General features: G+C 36.3%; 1 protein-coding gene across 2 annotated transcripts in view; it reads right to left on the bottom strand.

The window, feature by feature from the left end:
- KCTD16 (potassium channel tetramerization domain containing 16) overlaps nt 1–22,400 on the bottom strand; it is a 342,071-nt gene that overhangs the window by 70,254 nt on the left and 249,417 nt on the right. The gene's annotated exons all lie outside the window — the stretch shown is intronic.

Below are 22,400 nucleotides of genomic sequence, written 5' to 3'. Positions count from 1 at the left end.
TTGATTTGGCTCCATTGGTATCCATGTAACTTAGAATCTTGCAGGGGAGAGAGGGTAAAATGTGTGTAAGAATGGTAACACTTCACAGACATTATCTCTTTTGATCCTCAGAAGACTCCGTTAGGTTAGTGCCACAATACTATTAACGCCCCCCCCCCCATTTTAATGATGGGGAAACTGAACCTGAGAAATGCCAACTAACTTGTTCAGGATCATGAAGCCTGGGACTGGAATAGGATTTGAACTTAGATTTTCCTAGCATTAAATCTATTACTCTATTACCAAACCACACTACTTTTCTAAAATAAATGCAATACAGCATAAGCCAGAGTGGTACTTAGGGGTTAGCAAACAATCCAGTCTGCTGCCTGTTTTTGTACTGCTCAGAGGCCTATGAGCTAAGCATGGTTTTCACATTTTAAAATACAATAAAACTTTATTTTAAAATATAAAAACCTGCTTAGCTCAAGGGTAGGGTTGTCTAAGAGTAGGCAGTAGACTGAATTTGGCTCATGGGATATTCTTTGCCAACCTTTAAAATGTCACAGAAATTCAGGGAAAAAAGAGGGATCACTGTGGACTTAGATGCTCAAGAAAGATTCCAAACAAGAGGAATCTGAGGTTGCCTTCACGGAAGGGTAGGATTTTCCATGGAAGCCATTTATTTGGATGAAGCTTATAAATATGGTCAATTTTACAAATACGTTTCCAAGTGTCAAAGGGTTTCACACAATGTTGGCATATCCAAAGCCTTCACTATACTCAGTGACTGATATATGATTGGTCAAGACAATCAACAAGCATTTATTAAGCATCTAGTACATGATAGGAACTATGTTACATACTGAGGATAAAAAGAAAGGCAAAAATAGTCCTTGCAATCCACAAGCACACAGTCTGCTAGAGGAGGCAAAAAGTAAACAGCTATGTACAAACAAGATAAAACAGAATAAAATAGAGATAATCTCAGGAGGGGAGGCAAATAGTATTAGGGGTCATACAACCCTGGGTAAGCCCTTCTCCATAATCCAGTATAACCACAATAAAATGGTTATAGTAGTTAAAAAATGAAAATGCATTCTAAAGACCCATCCAAATGAATTCATCTAAACAAATTTCTCCTGTCAGATGTGCTTTGTGAAAGAGGTTTATTTAAGTGGCAAGGAAAAACAATAAGGAACAGCAGCAGAAATGTTTCTAGAAAGTCATTTCCTTCTATATATCAATTAAAAAACATCCTGTTCTAATAAGAAATGACATGTTGACTTTATACAAAATGAGCGGTAGTGAAAATGAAATGGAACTAAAGAGAATTAAATATGCATCATTATCAACAGGCAAACATATGTGTTGAATTGTTTGCAATGGACATTGGAATTATAGCACTACAAGGAAGTTGACACAGCACCTGTTCCCTTCTCATTAAATCATAGAACCATACAGGGCTATTTTCTTTCTTTAGAAGAATTCCGGTAAAGGTGAGTAGAAAATGCTTGTTTTTCCAACAGGTAGTAGTTTTCAGTAATCAACATATTGAAAAACATACTGTAGGAAACCTAACCATGATTCTGGAAACTATGATCTCACAGACAGGTAAAAGATCTCATTCCTTAGGGAATGAGAATGATTTGATTCAAAATCCTGCCTTTGACATTTACTAGCTATGTGACCCCAGACAATTCTATTCATTTCTTAGGCACCTCCATATAAACAGTTACAGATCAAATGATCATTTGCATCAAGCCCTCAACACTAATGAACTCACAGGTATGGGTCAAAAAAATTTCATTTCTTTAATTTCTATTGTCATTTGTCTTCAGATGTGACTGCATCTAATGAATAGTAAATGGTTTACTAGACATTAAATCTTTCTCCAGTGATTGATCCTAAAAGGAAAACAACTTTGATTATGATGATAACAATCTTATCCCATGATCTGGCTTTAATAGTCTTTCTCTTTGAAGCAAGTTTCCCAATGAAGCCCTCAGAGTTCCTCTATAAAAGTGTTTCATAAACTTTAAAGCACTGTTCAAACCTAAGCTATTCATATACTTACTTACTATACCAGTGGAGTCCATGACATCAGTTGGTATCTGGGCAAGGTCAAGAGGATGGGAAGATGGTTCCCTAGTATATTGAGTGGGCAATTTATGGAGGATTTATTGGAGGACTGTAATGGCAATTTAAATAGGAAGATCTTTCCCATTCATTAATATACTCATGTGACCTGCCTGGGTTACATGGAAGTCTGAGTCACATGGAGCCGAGGAGCTAGCTAAATGGGTGGCACAGGAAGAGGTGGAGCTACAGCAGAACTGAGAGGAAATTGGTCAGAGTCTAGTTGGAGCTAGGAAGGATATAGGCAAGCAGGCAGTTGGCTAACGTGAGTGAAAGAGCTTGTCTGTGACTTTGTTTAAGTAAGCCTGCTGGTAATTTGTTTAATGGAACTGGTTTCAGGGAAGCCTAACAGGGGGAAGGTTTGGGGATGGTGTTGTTCTCTGCATTGTTATTGTGTATAGATTTTTGTTACTATGATGGATGTGGTTTTCTTTTGCCTAAATAAATGTTTTGGTTCTGTCTTCCATGTGGAGTCTATTGTATTTCACTATTCAGAATTGCTCCAGGATATTCATGGCCACCATAGTGCTGTGAATATCTTGTTGGTGCTATAAGGACCTATGCAAAAGTGACTTAGGATATCATGTACAGACAGTTGGAAATATGCATCAGTTCAGAGAGCACAGGTTGATCAATGGAAGAGCTATTACTTCCCATTTCTTCCCTCAAAGCCTGTAACTTAAATTATCTTTTTTTTCTGCATTTAGTATGTTTTCTCATTTTGCATTTTACCACACTCATAGTTAGTCAGTCAATAAACAAGCACTTATTAGCATTTTCTATGCCCCAAACACCGTGCTAAGTACTAGAGACAGAGCTTTACAACCCTTGCCCCCAAGGAACATATATTCTCATGGAAAAGAAAATATATGTTGCTACATGCAGATAAGAATAAGATAAATTGAAAAGGGAAGGCACTGGCAGCTGGGAGGACCAGGAAAGGCCTCCTTCAAAGTATGGAATTTAAATTATTATCCTATTCCTCAAAACAGGATGCATCATTTTGCTCCCCCAAATATAACTCTCTTCCAACTTCCTTAGTTCAGAATTTCCCCATTCCTGAAAGTTCTATCCCTTGCCTTCATGCCTCTTCTCCCTTCTACTTTGAATAAGAACCATAAAATGTTAGGACTAGAAGGGACCTTAATGATCCTGACCTATCCTCTTATTTACAAATGAAGATACTGAAATTCTGAAAAATAAAATCACCTGCTCAAAAAATCACATACCCCATCAATGGCAAAGCTGTGAATGGGCTAATTCTGATTTCCAGGGCTTTTTTCCAGTTCCATAGCTATCCAGGTGATCATGGACAGATGCTAAATGATGGTTGATACTGATTCTTCTCCCTTTCCCCTAATTTCTTCTCCTCCCACCTTTCACAAGCTTAACTCCAGGGGATTCTTCCTTCTTTGTGTTACTCTCAGGGTTTACTATTTTTAATATCTTTTTTCTTTTCCTTTGGGGGACAACATCCAGGGAAACAAGGGACAGTTGCTATGGTACATAAATAAAAATAAATTAGCAAGCAGGAGGAAAGGCAAATTAGTAAAGTCAGGAAGGAAGGCAAGGCCACTAGTGATTTTGCATTAGTTGGTGGAGAGGGGGAAACAGGGGAAAGAAAAAACTTGATGTCCTGTCAGAGTTCACAGTCTTTGAACAATGCCTTACCTCACCATGCATGGCCATCTTCCATTCTATTTCCCTTCATTTCTCTATCCATTTGTAAAGGTTTACTGATGGCCTTTGTTTTCACATTGCAAATATTTTTGGATTACCTCCATTCCATGAGAGGTTGCTTGTAACAAAGAAAAAGCATCATGGAAAACCAACAATAGAATGACCTCAACTGAATGTGCATACAACATTCCACATCTGTTGTACCCACCATACATCTTTTTTTTTTTTAATAGAGATCTATTTTCTGTTCTTCCTTTCCTCCAAATCATTCAAAAACAGAGAAAAGAAAAACAAATTCCTTTAACAGATATAGTTAAGAAAAACAAATTATTTGATTGACTTTATACAGTATCTGTTTCTCCTACCTATCTTCCTATCAATCATCAAGCTATCATCTGTCTATCCATCTATCCATCTATCTATCTATCCTATGTGTCTATCTATCTGCCTACTTACCTAATTTTCTATCTGTCCATTTGGCTTCCTGTCTTCCTTTCTGCCTATCTGTCTGTCCAACTGACTCTTTCTCCATTTTTATATAGCCATCTTATACCTGTCTGTCTACTTGTCAGGGTCTGTCTACCTGATTTTGTAACCCAAATCTCTCTGAGCGATCACTTATTGCTCTGGAATCATGACTATTCATCATATTGATCACATTTCTGACAGTATTCAAAGTTAACTGTTTTCATAATGCTGTTGTAAATACCTAGGTTCTTCTGGTTGTGCTTATTTCACTCTGTTTTTCAAAAATTTTCAAAAATGTTCATCTTTCATAACTTTGAGATTATTGTATAAATTGTTCTATTGGTTCTGCTTAGTTCACTCTGCATCAGTTCATTTAAGTCTTTTCATATATGTTTAAAATCATCTACTTCCTTATTCTTACAACATAATAGCAATATGTCACATTGATATATCACTTATTCAGCCACTTCTTAATTGACAGGCATCCTTCTAGTTTTCACAGTTTTGCCTTCACAAAATGAGCTAATATCTATCTATCCATCTATCTATCTATCTATCTATCTATCTATCTATCTATCTATCTGTCTGTCTGTCTGTCTGTCTGTCTGTCTCTCTATCTATCTATCATCTATCTAACATTTTTTCCTATTGTTTTAATCTCTTTTGGGTATAGGTCAAGCAGTGGTATAACTAGGTCAAAGGAGACTTACTAATTAACTTATTGCACATAATTCCAAATTTCTTTCCAGAATTGTTGGACCCAATGATAATGCTACCAATGGTACATCAATGTGCTTATTTCTGCACAGCCCCTCCAACCTTTATCATTTTCCTTTTACATCATATTTACTAATCAAATGGATATAATGGGGAATCTCAGAATTAGTAGTGATTTGCAGAATTTCTTTTTTATAAGGCTACAGCTACTTTCAGTTTCTTCTTTTGAGAACTGACATTTCAGATCCATATATTATTTATCAATTGTGGAATAGGTATTATAAATTTTAATCAGCTTTTTTATATATCTTGGAGATTTATATCTGAGAAATTTACTGCAAAGTTTTTCCCAAGTTGTTTTCTTCATAATCTTTGCTTTATTGGAATTATTTGTGTAAAAATTGGGTTGTTTTTTTTTTGTTTTGGGGTGAGGTCAAAATTTTATTACAAACAATGTTAAAAATGTTCTTGACATGTAATTGGAAAAAATAAAATACTATTTAAAAGACAGTTCAGATGCCTCCACAAAGCCCTCTTTGACTTCTTTCCCTTTCTATTTGTTGGTGTTTTCTCTTTTTCCTAATTTATTCATTTTTAGTTTTCAACATTTATTTCCATAAGATTTTGAGTTTCAAATTTTCTCTCCATCTCTCCCCTCCCCCACCTCAAAACACCGTGCATTCTGATTACCCCTTCCCCCAATCTACTCTCTCTTCTATCACACCCTTCCCTTCCCTTATCCTCATCTTCTCTCTTTTCTTGTTGGGCAAGATAGATTTCTATACCTCATTACCTGTATTTTACATGGAAAAACAATTCTCAATATTCTTTATGAAAACTTTGAATTCTAACTTCTCTCTCTCTCTCCCTCCCTCCCCACCCACCCTCAATGAGAAGGCAAGTAATTGAATATATGCTATATATGTGTAGTTTTGCTAAAGACTTCCATAATAGTAAAAGTAATAGTAAAAGACTAACCGTACTTCCCTGCATCCTATCCTGTCCCCCCATTTATTCCATTCTCTCATTTGACCTTATCCCTCCCCAAAAGTGTTTACTTCTAATTACTCCCCTCCTCTCATTTGCCCTCCCTTCTATCATCCTCCCATTCCAATTATTCCCTTCTCCCCTACTTTCCTGTAGTGTAAAATAGATTTTTTTAGCAAATTGAGAGTGCATGTTATTCCCTCCTTAAGCCAAATGTGATGAGAGTAAGCTTCACTTTTTCCCTCTCACCTCCCCCTTTTCCCCTCTACTGAAAAAGCTTTTTCTTGCGTTTTTTATGAGAGACATTTTGCCCCATTACATTTCTCCCTTTCTCCTCCCAATATATTCCTCTCTCGCATCTTAAATTTATTTTTTTAAATATCATTCCTTCCTATTCAACTTACCCTGTGCCATGTGTGTGTGTGTGTGTGTGTGTGTGTGTGTGTGTGTGTGTGTGTAATCCCTCCAACTACCCAAATACTGAGAAAAATTTCAAGAGTTACAAATATTATATTATCTTTCCATGTAGGAATGTAAACAGTTCAACTTTTGTAAGTCCCTTATGATTTCTCTTTGCTGTTTATCCTTTCATGCTTCCCTTGATTCTTGTGCTTGAAAGTCAAATTTTCTATTTAGCCCTGATCTTTTCATCAAGGATACTTTTAAGTCCTCTATTTCATTGAAAGACCATTTTTCCCCAGAAGTATTAGACTCAGTTTTGCTGGGTAGGTGATTCTTGGTTTTAATCCTAGTTCCTTTTACTTATGGAATATCATATTCCAAGTCCTTTAACCCCTTAATGAAGAAGCTGCCAGATCCTGTATTATCCTCATTGTATTTCCACAATACTAGAATTGTTTCTTTCTGGATGCTTGCAATATTTTCTCCTTGATCTGGGAACTCTGGAATTTGGCTACAATATTCCTAGGAGTTTTTCTTTGAATCTCCTTCAGGAGATGATCAGTGGATTCTTTCAATATTTATTTTTTCCTCTGTTTCCAGAATATCAGGGCAGTTTGCCTTGGTAATTCCATGAAAGATGATGTCTAGGTTCTTTTTTTGATCATGGCTTTCAGGTAGTCCCATAATTTTTAAATTGTCTCTCTTGGATTTATTTTTCAAGTCAGTTGTTTTTCCAATGAGATAGTTTATCTTTTCATTCTATTGGTTTTATTTTGTAATTTCTTGGTTTCTCATAAAGTCATTAGCTTCCATCTGCTCCATTCTAATTTTTAAAGAACTATTTTCTTCAGTAAGCTTCTGAACCTCCTTTTTCATTTGGCTAACTCTGCTTTTTAAAGTATTATTCTCCTCACTGGATTTTTTGGCCTCATTTGCCATTTGAGTTATTCTATTTTTAAAGGTGTCTATTTCTTCATCATTTTTTGGAGTCTCCTTTAGCAAGCTGTTGACTTGCTTTTCATGATTTTCTTGCATCACTCTCATTTCTCTTTCCAATTTTTCCTCCATCTCTCTTACTTGATTTTCACAATCCTTTTTGAGTTTTTCCATGGCCTGAGACCATTACATATTTATTTTGAAGGTTCTGGATACAGAAGTCTTGACTTATATCTTTTCCTGATGGTATGCATTGTTCCTTCTCATCCAAAAGGATGGAAGAAAATACCTGCTCACCAAGAAAATAACCTTCTATTCTCTTATTCTTTTTCCCTTTTTTGGTCATTTTCCCAGCCAGTTATTTGACTTTTGAGTTCTCTGTCAAGAGGAGGTTATACTCTGGGGACCTGTAAGCTGTCAGTTCTTCCAAAGTGGCACAATCAAGGGAGAAGAGTTTCCTCCTCTCCTGGCCAGGGCCTCCACCAGCTCCACCATGCCAGCCAGCATGCCTCTTTACCCCAGGGCCTCCACTCGGGGCTGAGATTTGGATCAGCTGCTCAATTCCCCCAGGGGCTTTAGGCCAGGGCTCCAACAATGGAAGCTGCTGTTGCTTGGGGCCGTGGTTAGACCACTGCATTCCCTTCTCACTGAGATGAAAGAGCTTCCTTATTGACCTTTGAAGCTGTCTTTTTTGTTTGTGAGTTGAAGAATCTGGAACAGCAGCTGCTGCTGGTGGCACCTTGAAGCCTTGTGCAGTCCTGTCCCTGCCTCAGCACAGTCAAGGCTGCTCGGTGTTTTGCTCCACACCCAGTGTGAGAGACCTTTCTTGTCAGCCTTCCAGGCTGCCTTGGGCTGGAAATCTCTTTAATTGTGCTGTTTTGTGGCTTCTGCTGCTCTAGAATTTATTTAGAGTCTCTTTTAAAGGTATTTTATGGGCTTTGGGGGGAGAGTTTCTAGAGGTGTGTCCTTCTACTCCACCATCTTTCTTCTACCCCCATAAAAACTGTTTTAATCATGTGTATTAAAATTATCCATTTTCTCTTCTGTGATCCTCTCTATTCTTTTTCTTCTGTTTTGGTCATGAGCATTATTCCAATCCATAGTTCTGAAAGTTAACATTTTCCCTTGTTCCTCAATTGGTTTATAATGAGACATTTTTACATGTCAGTCAAATATACATTTGGAGCTTATTTTTGTAAAGGATGCTAGATATTGGTCTAAATTTAATTTCTTCCATAACATTATTTTAGTTAAATATTGAGTCTTTATACTAATAACTGGAGTCTCTGTGTTTATTGAATACTAGCATATATGAGATATATTTGCTGTCATATATTGTTTCCCTAATTTTTTCTGCTGTTTTTTTAACCAGTATCAAATTATTTTAAGAATTACTGATTTGTAATATAGTTTGAAATCTGGCACCTTTGAAATAGGTCACCTTTGTTTCATTTCTTTCCATTATTTCCTTTGATATTTTTTGACTTTTTTTAACTCCTTAAGATTATTATTTGTCCTAATTTCATAAAAAAGAGAGATAATGATTAGAGCAAATGGCTCTTGTGAAATGGTTTCTTTATTTGAGGTCACACCGCATATTTCCATTGGACTGAAACCATTTATAATATTTTACAAAATTGTAATTTTAAATAATAAAAATTTGAATAAATGTGACCTTTTATGGGACTCATTATTCTTATTAATCAATACCTAGCCAATTCTTTGTAGTGTGATTAGTATGCAATGGATAAGCAAAATAAGTAGCACATTTATCTTTATTATGACTTACTCTACCCATGAACAATTGATATTTCTCCATCATCTAGGTCAGGGTGGGGAACCTGTGGCCTTGAGGCCTCAGTTGGCCATCTACGTCCTCAAGTGAAGCCATTTCAATCAAAACTTCACAGAATAAATCTACTCAAAAGGATTTATTCTGGAAAACTTGGACTTAGTCAAAGGCAGCACATGAGAACCTAGAGAGTAACATCATGACCTCCAAGCTGCAAGTTCCCCGCCCCTGATCTACCTCTATTTTTGTCTCTCTAAGCCATGGTTTGTACTTGTATTTATATAGTTCTTATCTATCTTCTGTATCTTGGCAGGTAGAGTCTCAAAGATTTTATAATTCTATAGATATTTTCATAGGGATTTCTCTCTATATCTTCCTGCTGGATTCTATTAGCATTTTATAAAATGCTGATCATTTGTGTGAATTTATTTAATATCTTTTGAATTTGCTGAACGTTATCTTTATTTTTCCTAGCGTCATGATAGTCTCATGGAAAGAGTGCTAGACTTCAAAGTAGGAGACATAAAATGCAAGATTCTTGAAGGTAGAGATTTTGGTGGTGTTGTTTTGGGGGGTTTTGTTTGTTTTTAAAATATTGCTTATCTCCAGCAACTAGCCAAGGATCTCAAACAGATTAAACTCTTAATAAATGCATGTTGAATCAAGTTCAAGTCAGCTCTGTCACCATCTTGACTTTAGATAGACAACAGCATCACTGGGTATATATTTTCAACTGTCAAATGAAGATAGTAATACTTGTGCTGCAAACCACAGAACTGCAGCCCTAGGAGGAATTTCAGTGTGTTTTTTCTCATCCAATCATACCTTAGCCACAGTCACCTTTAACAACAGATCCAACATGTGCTTACCCAAGCTTTGGTTAAAAACCTCAATGAAAGGGAAATCACATTGGTATGCTCAGAGGATCCAAAATGAGGTTATGCATCTAAACTACTTTGTAAGAAGTTAAAGAAAGCCTATTGGAATGTGTATGTTATTATTATAATATATATTTTCTCTTCATGTGCCCTTCCTACCACACTTTTTAGTTCTTTCCCTAGATTACCAAATCTTTGAGCTGGTAACTGTGTCATTCATAGTTTACCCCTGCTCCTAGTGCTGTGCTCATAAATATTTAACAATTAGCTCACTGAGAAAAAGTACTCACAACCCACTTTTAAGTTTAGTCTGAATTATTAATATTTTTTCAATAACTTTCGTAAATACAGACAATTAATAAAACAAGTCAAATCCTGATTCATAGCATTTGCCAATTTCTGAAGTGTAAATACATTAAAAAGGAAGGAAGGAAGGAAGGAAGGAAGGAAGGAAGGAAGGAAGGAAGGAAGGAAGGAAGGAAGGAAGGAAGAGAATTATTGCTTTTGGCAAGCAGCCCTGATCTCCTTGATTACATTTACATTTTTTAAAAGGGAGGTGAGAAAGGGAAAAAAAAAGTAGATTGTGTTCACCAGGAAAAGGCAAAAAGGAATCTTTCAAAAGAAAAAACAAAAACTGCTCTTCTCTCACTCATGAAATCTATGACTATTTTGTCTCAAGTTGGCCTAATAAGAACTTAACTTTCTGCTTGAGTCATGTCCCCTCCTAACTTCATCAAGAGTGGGAAGGGAACACTTAGTCGTCTTTTGACCTACTTCTAGGGCTTATTCTTGGAGTGAGGAGTGATGAAAACATTACTGCTTATTATTCTTAGAATACGTACAGAGCACTTTGCCTTGATCAGGGACTAGGGTAATTCTTGTAAAATGACAACTTGGTTTAAATCATTTAGTCAGGAAAACATAGTTCTGGGAACACCCTGCTGAATCCATGCAAGACTTAAAGGTCTTGTGATGGATGAGAGAGCAAGATCTAATTGGTGCTTTAATAAATACATTCTGACTTGGTAATCCACTCAGATTAATCAGCAGAAAATGCCCCTGTCCAAACCAAATTACTAAGGAATGGTATGAAAACAGTGACAAATGTCTTATACAAAATGGGCTGCCACATGGGTACAGGCATCAGGAAGACAGAAACAAGATTTATTTTTGTTTAGAACTTTTTTCAAGATGCTCACTGCTAAACAAACACCATGAAGGAAGTGGTTAGTCATCAGATTTCTTACTTTAAATTGTCCTAGTCATTTGAACTAAGCATTTGTTTCCTTGAATGAAATCCGGCTTGGAGAGGTTAAGCCTGGTGGAGATATAAAATGGAAAGAGATCAAATGACATGGGAGGAACCAAAAGAATAAGTTACCTGATGTTGGAGGCATTAGAAGGTAGAAAAAGAATATGAAATTAGGGCTGACTCTGGCACTTATGGAACTGCTCACTTTTCCATCTCTAATAAAATTAAAGGTAACACCTGTGTTTGGATATAATTCACCCAACTCTTTCACACTAGCTACACTTTCAGCAAATTCAGTGAATATTCACTGAGTGCCTACTCTGCACAATGTTTGAGGCACTGAGCTAAGCCCTGAGGATTCAATGAAAAGAAAATTACTTATGCTGTTGTGGTTCAACCTTTGTTCTCAAAGAGGGCAAATGATATCACGATGGTGTCTTCATTTGGATTTAAGTGAGACTAAGCTGCACAAAGTTTTCAGTCTCATTTTTTCCTGCAGTCGTCAAAATCCAGTGGTAAGACATAAATCAAGATAATGGTCAGTGGCTCAGGATGTAGCTGGTGACTTTAGCCTTTCCAAATTAAGGTCTTTCCCAGTCGGCTTTTGCCTTCAAAGAGCTTGCTATCTCTAAGAGAATGTGAGTTCTTCATGGGGAGCAACTATTTCCTGTCTTTATATACCTAGAACTTAATATAGTACCCAGAAAATAAAAGATACTTATTTTACTTTTTAATTGATTGACTGATATATAGGAAAGATATGGGAATTCACAAATTAGGATGATTCAAAGAAAAATATGGCAAGGAGGCAAGGAGAGTTCTATATATGGGATTTTAGAAAAAAAAATGAGGAAAGAGAGATAGTACTGTTGACCAAAGTGGGGGAGAGGGAAGGGAAGAAAATAAGAAAATGTTTTATGGAGGAAGTTGTACCTGAGTTGTTTATTTCTACCCTAAATGTCAAATATATAACCTGGATCCTGTTGGATAATAAAAGATATATTAAGACCATTATATGATTTACTATCTGAGTAGACTAGGCATCTTTGTAAGTTACATTAGAAGAATTACTAAACAAAAATTTATCAAGTATCTGCTACTTGCACAACACTGAGCTAGGCACTACGGAAGATAGAAAGGGCCAATAAAAAACAGCCCCTTCTTTTATGGAGCTTACCATTTAGGTGGTAGACTCAATACCAACCCTGATAATTATATGTCATCTGATTTGTGCACAGGAGAAATGCTGATTAAAATGTTATGCAAAGATATCCATTAATTCATCAGCACTAGCAATAGCAACTGCAACAATAATAACTAGTATTTATATAAATTTTCAAGTTTGCAAAGTGCTTTAGATATATTACCTCATTTGACCCTCACAACAACCCTGTGAGGTAGATTCTATAATTATCCTCATCTTACAAATAAGGAAACTAAAGCTGAGAGAGGTTGTCCAAGTCACATAACTTCTTTGGGTCTGAGGCCAGATTTGAACTCAGGTCCTTCTGATTTTACCTCCAACATTATACCCATTGCGCTACCTAGCAGCCAAATATTTGAGTGTGTAATTTATGTCATAGTAAGCTTCCTAAGTTTGTGGAATCAGAGACTTCATGGAGGAAAATCCTTCGGAGTTGTGTTTTAAACTCAACTCAAAAGCCCCAAATGTGAGGGACAATGACTCTGACTTTTATATATCCACTCCAGTCCTCTTGAGCCTTGGTCCTGAATCATTAATTGTCAATTGGATAGTTTCAATTTTAAAATAAAAAAAAATATATTCTACATTTTTCTATTTTTACAGTGTTATTTTCTTCAGCATTTTTGGGTCCCCTTTAGCAAGCAGTTGACTTGTTTTCATAATTTTCTTCCATCATTCTCATTTCTCTTCCCAATTTTCTCTCTACTTCTCTTACTTGCTTTTCAAAATTCTTTTTGAGCTCTTCCATGGCCTGAGACCAATGCATATTTTCCTTGGAGGCTTTGGATATAGGAGCTTTGACTTTCCTGCCTTTGGTTTGTATATTTTGGTCTTCCTTGTCACCAAAGTAAGATTCTATAGTCTGATTCTTTTTCTGGTTTTTGCTCATTTCCCTAGCCATTTACTTGATTTTTGAGCTCTTTGTCAAGGTAGTTCTCTGCTTCCAGTGGTAGTATGGGGGGATACTGTCAACCTCTCTATCCCCCAACAATCTGTGGGCCGAGAGCTCCAGAAACAGCTGCTGCCACAGCCCCTGCTGCAGCTACCATGGGCTCCTTCACCTTTTCCACCACCCTGGGGCTAGGGCCAGACCACTCTACTATTTCTCACAGGTCCAACAAGTTTTTTCCACTGACTTCCAATTTGTCCTCAGCGTTTTGGGGTTGCGAACTCTGGAAACTGCCACAGGTGCCAGAGATTCAGTCCCTCTGTGGCCTGCTCAGGTTGGCACAGGCTGGACTACACTCTGCCCCCACCATGGAGGGATGGATGATTCTCCTCTTCCAGACTGTCTTGGGTTGGAGATTCGCTTCACGTGGTCATTCTGTGGGGTCTGTAGCTGCAGAATTTGTTTGGAGTCATTTCTTACAGATATTTGGCTGGGCTTAGGGGAGAGCTCTATAAGTCCCTGCTTCTACTCTGCCATCTTGGCTCCACCTCATCAACTCTACAGTTTCAAAAAAGAAGTTATCTTTTCCTACTTTTTCCCCCTTTATAATGAAGTACTTTTTTCTCTACTTGCCATATCCCTTCCTAAAAAAAGAAAAAAAAATTAAAAAAAACTAGACACTTTTAGCAAACATTCATAATAAAGAAAAAAACAAAACAAAACAAAACCACGGTAGCCTTGTCTAAAAATATGTCTCTCATTCTGAAGCTTAAGTCCATCACTTCTCTCAGTAAGTAGGTAGCATTCTTCTTCAATAGTTTTACAATCATGATTGGTTACTGCATTTATCAGAGTTTTTTCAATGTTGTCTTTATAACTGTTATGATATAATTTGTTCTTTTGGTTCTTCACACATTACTCAGTTTATGAAAGTCTTCCTAGGTTTCTCTGGAAGCATTCTTCTTATCATTTCTTAAAGTACAATAGTATTCCATTAAATTCATACACCATAATTTGTTCAGTCATTCCCCAATTGATGTATGACCCTTTAGATTCTAGCTCTTTGTTACTACAAAAATAGCTACTATAAATGAGTTATTTTCTATTTATTTCATGTCTTTGGGGTACAAGTATAGCAGAGGTAGCAGAGTCAGGGGGTACACACCATTTAGAACTTCTAGATGTAGTTACAAATTGCTTTCCAGAATAGCTGGACCAATTTACAGCTCCATCAACAATACGTTAACGTGCTTGTTTGTCCACAGCCTCTCCAACATTTGTCATTTTCCCTTAATATCATCTTCTTTGAATTTGTTAAGAATGAGGTGGAATAGTGGAATTGCCTTACTTTTCATTTCTTTAATTGAGCATGTCAGACATTCATTTTTTTCACATAGCTATTTATGGTTTTGATTTCTTCCTTTGAAAGCTGTCAACAGGTAGACATATTTTCCCCAAAACCCATTTCTGTTTCTAATTTCTTTACTTATGTTGAGGCTGCTAACATTCTTTCACTCATCTATGTTCACAACTTTGAAATTATCCCTTGCTTCTAATCAGCTGCCAAGTCTTATCTACTCTACCTCTAGAATATATCTCACATTTATTCCCTTCCCTCCTCTCATGGATCAGCCATTACCCTAGCTCAGGCTCTCATCACCACTCCCCTTATCCACTACAATAGCCACTCTTCCTGATGCCCTATCTCCAGTCTTTCTCCATCCTCCACAAAGCACACAAATTGATATTCCTAAGCTACAGGTCCAGCTTTGTCACTTTCTTATTCCAGAACCTCAAAGGGTTCTGCTTTGTCTCCAAGATAATATAACAATTTCATCATTTAGCTTTTAAAGCACATTCTAGTTCAATTTCAGTCTGTCTTCCCAAAATTATAGCACATCTCTTAAAATTACAACCAAACATTGCCACTTTCTTTTTCCCATGTACAGCAATCCATTTCCTAGCATTGTGTATAGTATTAAATGCTATGCACATATTAATTTCTATCAATAGAATAAAAGCTCTTCATGGGCCTTTGTCTTTGAAACCTTAAAGACCTAGTACAGTGCCTGGTACTTAGTAAATGCCTGTTGAATTGAACTGAAGACATTTTAGGCATAGGTAACACTTTTGGGGAGGCAAAGAGGCAGAGAGGTGCAAGGCATAAAGATAATAACACTAGTCCTGGTTGGCTTTAAAATAGAAAGAGACAGATGGAGAAAAGATAAGGCTGGAAAAGTAGGATTTTGCCGCACTATAGAGGCCTTGATTGTCAAATATTCATTAGACAAGTACTTAAAGATTCAGTACAATATGAAAGGTATTTTGCTAGGCTATGAGGGGGGGAGGGAGAAAAAGATAAATAAAATATAGGATTTACCCATGAAGGACTTAACAACCAAAGAAGGACCTACTCAAATTACCTAGCACTTCCATAGTTCCCTAACTTAAAAATATTTGCTTTAGGCTTTGGTTCTTTATTATCCAGAATACAGAGCTTTTTGAATAATAGAATTGCTTTTATTTTAAAGTTCTCCATCAGTGCTATTTTCCATTTGAGTGATGAGACTGATACCCCAAAGTCAAAAGCTAGCAGCAACTACTCAAATTTCACTTTCCAAGCTAAGAAAAGCACAAAGAAATGTTAATCAAAACTGGTTTTCTGACCTATGAATTGGGGAGTAGTAGTTTTTGACTGAGTTCCAAAGGGCAATGCTCTGTTTTACATAATGTGGTGAGAATGCATATGCTATGTCCTAGTATAAAGACAATGGTGGGCATGAATTCTCCACACTTGATCATTCTAGGTGTTTAGTATCATTTGGCTGTGACTCCAAGAAACTGAAATGCAGCTAAGTACAATATTCGACATTCTAGTTATTATATTTCAATAACTTCTTTTCAGATCAAAGTCATCATGCACCAATAGCCTGGGTTTGATGTCAGAAGACCTTGATTAAAATTCTGGCTCTAGCACTTGCTAGCTGTACATGACTTTTCCCAAGTGCCCTTCACCTCTCTGGGCCGTAGTTTACTCACCTGCAAAATCAAGAGATTAGACTAGAGCATTTCTAATATCTCTTCCAGTTCTAAAACTTGAAAATTCAGAACACCATGGCAAAAGGGGTGGGCAGAAGCATTCAGAGTGACACTCTTACGGTTTTATAACACTTTAAAAAACCCACAACTTTTCTTTTCCCATAATTCTTTCATATTTCTAATCTTAATGATTCCTTCCTGGATTTAGGGTTAAGTAGGAGGAAGAATATAGGAGCGAACTAGAATATACTTCTCTCTCCCCTGCATTCAGGGAAAACATCTCTCCAACAAGAAGTGCAGTGATGAATGGATACCCCTACACTGAAGAAGAAATTTTAAAACAAACAAACCACAACACAATGTTTCCTTTGTTCCTAATTCCTTTTCAAATCTGAAGTCAGGGACATTAATCAAGTAAGAAGATGACAGCCTTCGCTCTGCTGTCAGATCCTAAAGTTTGCATGGTATAAAATTTATCTGGCATGGTAGTTGATAGCTCTGGTAAGCTTTGCTGAATGTTACTTATTTTATCATTTGTTCAGTGGACGAAGACAAGAGGAAATTGGCTCTCGGTACTGCTTGACACTATTGCTAGCCAAGAAGTCAACATCACTCATACAAGCAGGGCTGTATTACTTGGAAACAGAACTCAGCTGGCCCTTTGCCAACTGGAGCCGGTAAAATGGATAAATACCACTTGGTGGAGTTCCTTAGCTCCCAAGCACATTTTATTTTTCACAGTAATCAGGGAGCATAAATAATTCCATTTGTGGATTTGATTGCAACCAGAACATTTGGGTGTTCTATCTTCTACACTGATTTCTTCGCCTTCTAGGCTAAAAGGAAAACAAAGTGTGCTGCACAACAAGTCTAATACACAAATCAAAAAGATGAGTAATCCGTAGAACAGCATACAATCAAACAAAAGCATTTAAAATTCAGCTTCACCTTATTTGTGCCTTATATAACATCTTCTCAGATACAGGAAATGATCTCTGCCCCTATCTTTATGGGGACCAGGTATACAGTAGAACCAAATCACCATCACCCCACCCCAAAAAAGTAAGAAGAGAATTAAAATATTCTAATATTTTGCAGTAGTAAAACATTTTTGACTCAGTATTCTAGTTAGATGTCTCAGGTGAAGGTGGCTTTTCATCTAAAGTACCTGTGTAATAATTTCAATTCTTCATTTTATTTTGATTGTATAAACCTAGACGGAGGTCCCAGATCCTTGAAAAGTTTCCTTTACTGATTCTGGATATTTCCCAGCCTTTAATTCTTTCCTTTCGTGGTATGCTCATTTCTTCTTCCTATCTTTAGTCAGTCATCCATTAATACTTAGTCTTGGAAGCTACTTTAAGAGATTTATCAGCCTACTTCCTTTAAGTAGATTATTAGATGACTCAGCTTATTACATGTAATTAATTTTAGAAGGAAGTACAGAAGGGGATAAGAATAGAGGAATTTTGTTATTACCTTGTATATGTGAGTATATACATGCATACATATGTATATAAACATATACATATACGTACAAAAGTATATAAATATATAGACAAGACACAATTTGTTTACATATACATATATACACATATATGCATGTGTGTATATATGTATGTATATACACATATACAAATGTGTATATACATACGCACATTTATTTAAGGTGATGGACTTAAAGTCATTCTTCACAGGGCCCACTTCAAATTTTTATCTTAAAGAAGCTCTGCACAATCCTTATTTGAGCAACAAATATTGTCACCGACACTATTTCCTTATTCTTACATGTCAAGCTCCTAACACCAGCTCCCTTCTGTGTTTTCATGGTGTGAGGAACTGAAGGCCTATTTCTGAAGGCCTCATTTGCTTCCATCTTCTCTTTGATAATTTGTGGTTTACCTGTCTAACCTTGAAAAATCTGAATTTACCTTAGCCTCATATCAAGCCACTTGGTGTTAATGACAAAATACTATTTCTGTATATTCAGAACTAGATTGTTCAATTAACAGTAAGGGATAAAGGCAAGCTTAGGCTTGAACTTGCTGCTTTCCATATTACACAAGTGGGTGGAAAAAAAGATCAAGCTACTGAAACTAGCTCTAAGAACAAACAGACTCTGGAAACCACTGAAGCAGGAGTGGGGGTAAAGGGAGAGAAATAACTCTGTGCAGCAAACCAGAAAGGTTTTCAGCTTACAAAAATCCCAATACCATGCCCTGACTCTTTCCATTCATTTCGTTGTGATGACTTCTATCAAGCATGAAATTCAAATTCTGAGGGCAATCCGAACTAGTCTCTTTAGAAATAAAGTTGCTTTAAGTTGGCAACAAATTGGACACAGCCTCTCCTCTCTCTGTTGTCTTCAGTGAGGCAAGATCTCAAAATGTCTCTCTCATACTTTAGGGCGTTTCAGCTTTTGTTACCAGTTAATTGTACATGGAAGGGACTACTAAATATGTTCATAAGCCCACTGTAAGTTCCGGTTAGTACATCAGTTCATGGAACTCTCATATCCTGCAACAGATCAAATGTTGGAGGATCTCAACCACCACCACCATTGCTCCTCCCACCCCTTACCCTGCCCCCAAAACGAAGTTTGTTTCTGTACCAAGTAAGAAAACCACCACAGGTTTTTTTGTTTATTTGTTTGTTTTTACACCTCAGCTTTGCTCCAATGTTTTAAAAATCTTCAAAAGTGGAAAATCAGCGATGTTACATTAAGAAATCTTTGACAGTGCCGGACAAAGTCAGGTTTAAAAGATTACAGGACATTTCAGAGCTTAATAGAACAAAACAAAACATGCCTTTCAGAATAATTTCTTTTCTAAGACTGAGAGAGCAAAGACTCAAGAGCAAAAAAAGGCAGTATTAATTTGTTTGACAAGAAACTTTTCTCTGTTTGGAAGCTACCATACCTTTTCACTCAATAATGTGGTTTTCTTATTTGTTCTGAATATTCTTATTTGTTTATTATGATTTATTTTGCATGATAGCTATTTTAAAGTGGCATTTCTCTCTAACAGTGAGCTCCATGATGACTAATACTCATATCTCAGTCAATACCTGGAAATGTGAGGTACATATTAGGTTCCTATTAAGTGTTTATTCAATGAGTATGGGAAAGAAGTTGAGAAGTTAGAAAAGAAATTTAGAGAGGAAGTTAGGAAGTATATTAAGGAGTAAATTGGAAGAAAAGAAGAAAGGAAGAAAAGAAGGAAGGAAGAAAGGAAGGGAGGAAGGGAAGGAGGGAGGGAGGGATTAAGGGAAAAAAATCATTCAATCAAGAAAAGCTTAAAGATTCATTTAGAACAAATCCATTGTAATAAAAATATGGAATTAGAAGTCAAGTTTCCTGACTCCCACCCTACTGCATGTCTTTGATTATTTTGTTTACTATCTCAACATATGCAACATTTTAAGAGAATAATCATTCTCATTAGCTATAAATACTTATACATACATATGTTTATTTCCCCAAAACTTTTGTTTCAAAATTCCAGGTATTTTGTTTAAATGATGAATATACACTAGCTCCTAAAACATGACATATTTTTTTTCTTTGTTTGACTCCCTCAAGGTTTTTAAGCTCATCTCACATACCACCTTTTACATGAAAGCCTACCTAATCCACCCCCATGAATAACAAGTGTCTTCTCTCAAAAAAGTTACCTTACAATCATTTTGTCTTTTATTATGTTGCTTTTATTTATTAATGTGTATTTACTTATTAGGTGCATGTGTTATTTCCTATAGATACTAAGATATCTGAAAGCAGGGACTATTTTTTTTTTCTGTTTTTGTATCCCCAGCAACTTGCATAATGTCTGGCACATAGTAGTCTTGTGTTTGCTGATTTATGGACAGTTGATTAATTTTTATCCAACCTTTCATTACCCTACTGATACAACTTTGTTCTAATTCACAATACAATTAATTTATTTAATAGCATTTACTGAGTACCTATTAAATGGAGGCATTATTCTTCAGATCATATAGTGTCCACTGGGTAAGAGTTTCTTTACCTTTTATCATATGTCCTGGACCCCTTTGGCAGTTTGGTGAAATCTATGGATCCCTTCTCAGAATGCTGTTTTTAAATGAATAAAATAAAATGCAAGGGATTGCAAAAGAAATTACATACACACAGATCAATCTATCTATCTAGCTGTCTCTCTCTCTATCTATCTGTCCCTATCCATCTTTACATAATTCATTTCTTGAGGATCTGTATATCTGGGCTAAAAACTCCTGCTAGATAACATCATTATTTTGATGCATGTTTGCCATAGACTTGTGTTCATCCTTCGTTGCCAAAGTAGACCATGTCATCAGAGAAATGACATGACTTGCACTTGACTTTGCTTTGAGTGAGGGAGGGCTGTGCAGATCACTAGCCTCACTTCTCCTCCAGAGCCACCTGAATCCAGTGACCAGATATTCATCAGGATGACTGGAGACGACCCAGGATGCACTGGGAGACCTTGGGCTCTTTAGACCAAGGTCTTTGCAGGTACTCACTAAAAGCAGTGAGTGTAGTCAGCATTAGTCTGCCATGTTGGACTTTTATGATCATTTAAGGGTGGTTTCTGTCTCACATTGTGATATACTGAGCATGATCCATGAAACTTGAAGTTTCTGAGCTGTCATTCTGCTTTCTATCCTCACATCTTTAGAGATTCCAATGTTTCCACTGGGAAAACAAACAAACAAAAAATCTACCATGAAACATTTTGCAGGGACATACTGGTCGCATACTCCTAGTACACATTTCAGGATATAAAATGTTAGCAGTTGCCATAGCAATTCATTTGGTCTCTAAGGGTACGTAGCATTTTTTGTGCTATCAGTCAGAAGCAAGGTCTATGGTACAATATTATAAGATGTCAACCCCATGGAGAGGAAAATATGGATAAAACAACTGGAGGATCATTGGATAAATGATAAATGTGGTCCTGGAGCTATAGAAGTTTGGAAAACAAAAACTATTCTCAAATCATAATGCCCAGGAGCTATTTTAAGGAATGGATTGTTTAATTACCCAGTAAATAAAGAATAACACTTTCAGCAAAGACATATAAATATATAAAAACATATTAATATTTTCTATTTCAATTTCTCATTGTGAATATTGATGTCTTAGCATTTTAATTCTAAAAAAAACACATTTCCATAAGCCACTTAGTCCAAATTCATCATTTCAAGCATGAGGAAATAAAAGTCCCCAAAAATCTTTAATGAGTTGTTCCAAAACCATATAGCTAGTAGAGAACAGAACAAGAACCAGAATTCAGGTGTCCTGACTATAAACTTATCACATTAAACAGTAAGGGGGAAGAGAAGAGAAGAAGCACTTGTCAAGTTCTTACTATGTGCTAGGCACTGGGCTAAGCACTTTACAAATATTATCACATTTAATCATTAAAATAACTATTTTCCATAACTATTTAGAAAAAAGATAAATGATAAAATTATAAATAAATAAAAGATTTGTGATTTTTCAAGCAGGGGAAATCTTATTGTAGAGAATTCCTCCATGGACACAAAAGGACCACCCATCTATGACCATTTATGACCTAGTCCTAGAGAGCTGCCCAAAACACATAGAGGTTTAGAGACTTGATCAGAGTTATACAATTAATAGATTTCAGAGGTTGGATTTGAACTGAATTATTTTTCTGACTCCAAGTTCAGAACTCCATCTCCTAGGCCACACAGCCTCTTCTGCATGGATAGAATGCTGGGCTTTAAGTCTGAGAGATCTAGGTTCATGTCATATTGGTGACACTTACTAGCTGTGACTATGAGAAAACTGCTTCAGAAGCAACATGGTACAAATAAAAGCCTGCTTAATTGGAGTCAAACAACTAGTTTGAATTCTAGTCTGATACTTACTACTTATGTGACCTTAATTAAGTCTTTTTACTGTCTCTGGGCTTCAATTCCTCATCTGTACAACAAAATAAGTAGGTATATAAAGGTTTTATTCTTTTTCACCCTATATTCATGCATCTCTATGAACAATTTTTTTCATCTGT

The sequence above is a fragment of the Notamacropus eugenii genome, chromosome 1, assembly GCF_028372415.1.
Source record: "Notamacropus eugenii isolate mMacEug1 chromosome 1, mMacEug1.pri_v2, whole genome shotgun sequence".
Classification (NCBI taxonomy): Eukaryota; Metazoa; Chordata; class Mammalia; order Diprotodontia; family Macropodidae; genus Notamacropus; species Notamacropus eugenii.
Note: the sequence above shows the minus strand (reverse complement) of the source record. Positions and strands in the feature narration are given on the sequence as shown.